Genomic DNA, 7,322 nt, shown 5'->3' on the forward strand with positions numbered 1-7,322 from the left:
TTGGTTTTCATTATTTTAGATTCAGGCATTATTGTTTTCAATGAAAACATCAGATGTTGACTTAATTTTAGATCTAGCAATGATACAGGTGTTAAACACCTTAACACATACAGTAAAAACATCGTAACATCAGCCAATTTAAAACTGTTGCAAAGTAAGTAATTTCTCAACTGTTCAGGGTTAATCTGCTACATGGATTTGGTATGGCATTGAAGAATGAAAAAGGCGAAAGGGAGCAAAATTGTCTCAGAGAGAGAGAGAAGGAGCATTTAAGCTACACAGTATCTTCCTGACAGGAGCGAAAGGTCAATTTACTTTTAGAATTTATAAAGTTCTTTGTTTAAGACATTTTGTTCTAAATCATATCATTCTAAGCTGTATCTTATCCTATGTCCCAGGGCCAATGGATTCATATATTCTCTCTTCCACCTTCAGTCTATTTCTAACAACTCATCTTCTGTTTTCCCTGGGAATTATTGTCCTCACATATAGAGTTCTCTTCAGAATTTTCATCTGCTTTGACTGTGCTACTTGGTCCCCTTTCAAAGTTAATTAATTTATATATGTACATACACATGCATATAATTATGTCTTACTCATCTGCTATTCCTCTCTGTGCCTTGGAAATAATTTTCTGGAGGAAAATTGGCCAGAGACATGTTTGGGAAAAATGGCAAAGCATGGTAATCTATGGTCAGAAAGATCGTGCCTAATTATATATCATATCTGTACTTATAAAAAATTCTTTTTTGTTTTATCATCATATTTCAGTAATGTGATAGTGCTTTAGGGTTACACAAATATGCTGTTTATACAGTTCTGGAGTTCTCTGGTCTGGTATTGTGATGTCAATTATTTCAGTTGTTGCCTCTTAGGAACCATGGTGAAGTTGGAGAGTGCTAGTTTTGTGACTAGGCATATAGTATTGTTATTACATGCTTTAGAATCAAATACCCAGATTCAACATAGAACCATAGTGTTCTCTGCAAAGTGGGAATAAAGTCACAATGGTTCTTATGGAAGCTGGTTTCAAATGGGTAAGAGTTCTTCATAGATTGAAAATTTTAAATGCTCAAGAATAAGACTCAGGCAAAATGTCTCATCATTTTAGTTCAACACCCCTTGGATGTGATACATAACATGCAATGTTTTCTTTAGAAGTCAGGAAACTCTGTGAATACTTTTATTCTGGATAATTCAGTCCAAATTCTCTCTAAACATTTTCCTCCAAAATAAGTATTTAAAGCATTTATTGAAAATGCTACTGTTAACTCTAGTAATGTCTTATGAAAACCATTGATTTCTGAAATAGAGACAGCAGGAAGCAAAGGTGTCTCAATGAAATATAGTCTCTTAAACTCTTTTCATTTATGGCTGCCTGTATCAATGGGGGAAAAAGCAATAGAAGGATATTCTGTGTTAACAGTAGATAACACAAATTGTGACCTGTAATTAGTAACTTGGAATCTCTTCTGCTTCTCAAAGGGACAACAAACCAAAGGGAACAAGTCACCTGGAAGTTTGGAATGAGACTGGCTCCAGATGACTATAATGAGCTGATAGGATCTGTGAGAAGAATAACTCTTTTCTGCCCATTGCTAAGAAGACACTCCAAACCTGGGTTCTAGTGATGAATGGTCTCTTTTCAGTATTTAGTAATAACTGATTAAAGGATGAAATAAGAGTCTTAACTGTGCCTAGTGGTAGCTCAGAATCAATTTCTCCTCTTTCCTAATTCTTTCACCAGTCAGTGGGAATAGCCTTGGATTTCAACATGATTTATAACCTTCAGTGGGATGTTTGCTTGTGGGTATCCTTAACTGTATGTTAAGGACTATATATATAGTCAAACATTGTCTCATGTTATCTTTTAGCCTCTCTAGTGTTTGTGTGGGAATTATGAGGAAATAAGCTGCCCTCAAGGGACCTTTCAACCAGGGCCAAATTTAGCTTTACCTTCTTCCCCCCCAACTGTCTTACAGGCAATCATCCTATTTTAGTAGCTCCTAGAATTACAACAATGCTGAAAGTTTATTGGTGACTCCATTTACTTTTTTCCATTTACTGAGTATTTGTGTAATACATGCAAAGCAGTATGCTGGTACAGTTGGGGTTCAGCAGGATTAGGACCAAAGCCTTGACCTTAAAGTAGAATCAAGTGACACTGTGAAGTGGAACCACTTTTTACCTTCTAAGGAGAGTCTAGCTACTGATTAAGTGAGAATATGGTATCTGTTAGCCTTGACAATCCAACCTAACTTGTCTTAAGTATAGACCTCTTCTCAATCCTGCCTGTTGGCATGATGCACTCATTCAAAGCACAGTTGTTTTCTTGAGCACCTATCATCATTCATTCAATTATTTGTTCATTTAAGGAACATTTTTTGAGTGTCTATTTTGTGCCAGACAATGTGTCAGTCTCTGGGGATAGAGCTGTGAGTAAAATGGAGAAAAATCCCTGCCCTATGTAGTTTTCATAACAGTGGGAGAAGACAGATGACAAAATGAAGAAGTTAAAATATATAGTAAGTTAAATAGAAAAAAAAATCCATGGAGAAAAATAAGGTAAAAAAGTGGGATATTTTCTGTATGTGTGTGTGTGTCTTAGAGGCAGTGATTTTAAAATAGATAGTGATATATATATAGGAAAAGGAGGCTTTGGATAGTCTAGGGGGATCAGGAATGGTTTCATGGGTCAATTGATATTAACTCTGAGGCTAAAATGTAATATAAGCCAGAGGAGAGGTAAAGTAGGTTGAGGGTCAGCACAGGAAAAAAAAAAAAAAAAGCAGTTCAAAGACTCAGAAGGAACTGAGAACTTGTTGCATTCAAGGAATTGAAAATTTTAAATGGCTAAAGTACATTTTGGAAGGAGAATAACACGTGATGGTTCTCCAGACTAAGCACAAGAAATGTCACAAAGGCATTGAATGCCATGTTAAGAAATTTGGACTTTATCCTAACAACAGAAACCATTCAACAAATTTAAAGGTTTGGAAAGCACTTGAGGTTGATCCCTAGGGGCCTTTAGGGAGGCAAGATGGAGCTCTGTTCATTTAAAATCTTGACTCTGAATGGCCTCTTAACTCATGTTCTTTGACTCAACTAATTAGCTTACCTTTTAACTAGTTAATAAGATACATTTATCTGTGACCCACCTGCTTGTTCATTTTCATTTATTCTCTAACATATGTATAATATTGGTAGCGTGTATTTTGATCATGTCCAAATAAACCCTTTTAATTCAAGTATCTGATAAGATTTGTTTCTCTTAGACCCCAAATCATTTGTTGCTGTTCAGTTGCTCAGTCGTGTCCGACTGTTCATGACCACGTGGACTGCAGCATGCCAGGCTTCCCTGTCCTTCACCATCTCCTGGAGCTTGCTCAAACTAAAGTCCTTTGAGTCTGTGATGCCATCCAACTATCTCGTCCTCTGTCGTCCCCTTCTCCACTGCCTTCTATCTTTCCCAGCATCAGAGTCTTTTCCAGTGAGTTGGCTCTATGCATCAGGTGGCAAAAGTATTGGAGTTTCAGCTTCAGCATCAGTGCTTCCAATGAATATTCAGGGTTGACTTCCTTTAGGATGGACTCGTTTGATCTCCTTGCAGTCCAAGGGACTCTTAAGAGTCTTCTCCAGCACCACAGTTCAAAAGCATCAATCCTTTGGCGCTCGGCCTTCTTTTTGGTCCTACTCTCACATTCATACATGACTACTGGAAAAAACCTTAGCTTTGACTATATGGACATTTATCAGCAAGCTAATGTCTCTGCTGTTTAATATGCTGTCTAGGTTTTTCATAGCTTTTCTTCCAAGGAGCGAGCTTCTTTTAATTTCATGGCTGCAGTCACCATCCACAGTGAATTTTGAGCCCAAGAAAATAAAGTCTGTCACTGTTTCCTTTGTTTCCCCATCTATTTGCCTTGAATTGATGGGACTGGATGCCGTGATCTTTGTTTTTTGAATGTTGAGTTTTAAGCCAGGTTTTTCACTCTCCTCTTTCACATTCATCTAGACGCTCTTTAGTTCCTTTTCGCTTTCTGCCATAAGGATGTTGTCACCTGCATCTCTGAGGTTATTGATATTTCTCCTGGCAATCTTGATTTTAGTTTGTGCTTCATCCAGCCTGGCATTTTGCATGATGTACTCTATATAAGTTAAATAACCAGGGTGACAATATACAGCCTTGACGTACTCCTTTCCCAATTTTGAACCCAAATGATTAGAAGCCAGCTAAAAATTCTGAGTGAACATACCAAGGTCAGAACTGCAGTTTTGATTTTAATTTTAACTCACTTGAGCCTGTATTGCATTGGACAGTTTTTTTTCATTGACATCTACAAAATACAAGAAATTAATTATTTCAAAATTAACTCCTTCAGCACAATACATGTCCAAAAATATAATGTACATGTATCATTCTCAAGAACATTTTGTAACATAGTGATGAAATTTATAGTTGGGATAAAAATTACTATATAGATGAGGAAATTGCCACCTTCAGAGAGAATATCACTTAATTTATACTGTATACAAAACTTGCCTGTAGTATTATTACTTGTACTTTATATATTTTATGTTTTATGTATTTTAATAAATTGCTTTTTGTTAATTCATAAATACAGTGCAAAACTCTGAAGGTTGTAAAAGGGTATACAGTTAAGTCTCTCTTCCTTCCCTTTTGCTAAGCCACACTATTTGCCTCCCCAATGTTATTTTTATGTAATCTGTCAAGATACATCTTGTGTGCATGTGTGCTAATCTGCTTCAGTCGTGTCCGACTCTTTCCCTCCCTATGGACTGTAGCCAGCCAGACTCCTCTGTCCATGGAATTTTCCAGGCAAGGATACTGAAGTGGGTTGCCATCTCCTCCTCCAGGGAATCTTCCTGACCCAGGAATTGAACCCTCATCTCCTATGTCTCCTGCATTGGCAGGAGGATTCTTTATCACTGCATCATCTGGGAAGCCAATGCTTTTTTTGGGGGGGGGGTTATTTTTCAGATATGCTTTTGATTTTCAGTCCTTCTGAATTATTATGTTTTAGGTATCTCTCTTATAGGTAACATAGGGCTGGCTTTATTTGCTGTTTCAAATCCAGGACTGTATTCTATGCTAGGAAATATTTCAACTTAACTTCTCCAGGATAGAGCATTGACTCTTAATGAATTATTGAAGTCATTATTCCCTCTCAGTCCAAAGATATTGGCTCAATAAATATCTATCCTCCACTCTATTGACATTATTTTGGGCAAATAGGGTAGTTTTGAGTTTTCTTTCAGACCATCTCCCTGTGCTTTAGGTTGGTATCAAGTTGAGGCTTGTGAGGATTCCACTGTTGACTGGTAAATTTAATTCCTGTTGTATGAAACAAGGAGTCATAAGTTTTGTCCCCTCATGATATGTCATGAGCTTTGGGATATTATATTCTATGCCTTTGTTTTTCTGAAATCTGCAGCTGCAGGTACAGTTTTCTTATTTGTTTGATCTTGACTACATTTGCAACCTTTTCCATTGAGAATTATAAATTTGTTTTAGTTTCACTAAAGATGCAATTGCAACTCTAATTTTTCTTATGTTTTTGTTTTAGATGATTTCTTAGGGATGATACAACATGATCTTTATGTAACACTTTAAAAACTAACATTTAAAAATCACCTTTTGATAAAGTTAAATCCTACTTACATCAATTTATTATTATTATTTGCACAAACTTTATTTTCAAAATATTTTCTTCTCAGACTCATGTATCTCTCTTTTCTCACCAAATATTTTAAAAATAGGAAAATATAAATTTTGCATATTGTTCAGTGAATTTAAGAGAATAGATTCTCTTGTGATAACTTTCTAAATTCAAGTTTAGATCTTCATCTTTAGATTTATCCCAATCATGATTTTAACTGATATCAGCAGTTAACTAAGGTGTGCAGATTTCAAAGCAGTTTGAAAATGACTTTCTCAGACTTCAAAGAGGAAAATAGTGTTTTTGTAAAGGAGTCAATTATATGTAATATATGCAGACAGAGAGAAGAAAATAATGAGAAATGCCCATGTCAGAAAGCTCTAGTTAAGTAAGCCAATAGCTTCTATATTAATGTAATTTCAAATCATACCATGTAATATCGCGGGACTTCGCAGGTAAAGAATCTGCCTGCCAATGCAGGAGATACAAGAGAAGCAGTTTCGATCCTTGGGTCGGGAAGATTGCCCAGAGAAGGGCATGGAAACCTACTCCAGTATTCTTGCCTGGAAAAATCTATGGACAGAAGAGTCTGGTGGGCTGTAGCCTATAGGGTTGCAAAGAGTCAAACATGACTGGGCACACAAAACAGACATGTAGTATGTCATATATGTGAGCAACATAATAATGAAAGATGTCCACTGGAAACAATAATAGAAATTAAAGCAAACCTTCATGTAACTTTATTTTTCAGAGAAGCTAAGAAATAATTTGAGAAACAAGAGTATCAAGAGATAATTACCTCCTTTTGCAGGTGAACCTCAGTTTATGCTGCTTTTGCAGATATGTTTTATAATGCCATCTGACTGACCCCAGGAACCCAAATCCAAAAGCTTTTGCTATTTTTGGCATGCAAAGTAAAACTTTAGTAAAATATAAAGGCAAAAAACTATGGTAGAGGTTTACACATATCTCTCAAACATTCAATTCACCTTGGAAAACCAAGTCATTTTATTTCAGTTCAAAGCTTGAAGATGTTCTGATTGCTTTTGGAAAATGTTTTTGAATTACAAAAGGGTTATTTTTGCATTGATGACCCAATTTTTGTCTCTTTTAATATTCTAATTTCACTCAGACCTCACTGCACTAAGAAAGTAGAGATAAATTTATAAATTTTGTTATTTAAACACTTTGTCCCTTAAAAGCTCCGTCTGAACTATATAAACAAAGCATGTAGTTGATCCTTGGGACCAAATACTTTACTGTACAACTGACTTAAAGTTGGATTTTTTTCAAAACATGGAAAGTATCATTGAAGCCCAATTGTGGAGCTCATATAAATGCTAGATTAAATGTTGTAAGTAGCTCTGAAAATCCAGGCTGCAAACATAGAAAGCAATCAGTCCACTCATAATTACTATGCCACTTGAATTCTAGTACTTTATGAGGAAGGAAAACAAATCTAGTTACTCGTCCCTTTTGTGAATGAAATGTGCTCTGCACTACAAATGCAAATTATTATCCCTCATCTAAATCACTGACTTAATGATATTCTATTTCCAATCTCATCCTCATGTCATTGACAACGAGTAAGCTTAATCTAATGATTAAAAAGTATCCTCTGTTATATTTTAGCTGGAGTGT

General features: G+C 35.8%; 1 long non-coding RNA gene across 1 annotated transcript; it reads left to right on the top strand.

Moving 5' to 3' along the window:
* The first annotated feature begins 953 nt into the window (after positions 1-953).
* Positions 954-1,691, top strand: LOC145526851 (uncharacterized). Its single transcript, XR_014069237.1, has 2 exons — positions 954-1,037; positions 1,486-1,691. It is a non-coding gene; the product is annotated as an uncharacterized LOC145526851 (long non-coding RNA).
* Positions 1,692-7,322: the final 5,631 nt, after the last annotated feature.

Source organism: Giraffa tippelskirchi, chromosome 11, assembly GCF_054371585.1.
Source record: "Giraffa tippelskirchi isolate mGirTip1 chromosome 11, T2T-mGirTip1v1.2.pri, whole genome shotgun sequence".
In the NCBI taxonomy this organism is placed as follows: domain Eukaryota; kingdom Metazoa; phylum Chordata; class Mammalia; order Artiodactyla; family Giraffidae; genus Giraffa; species Giraffa tippelskirchi.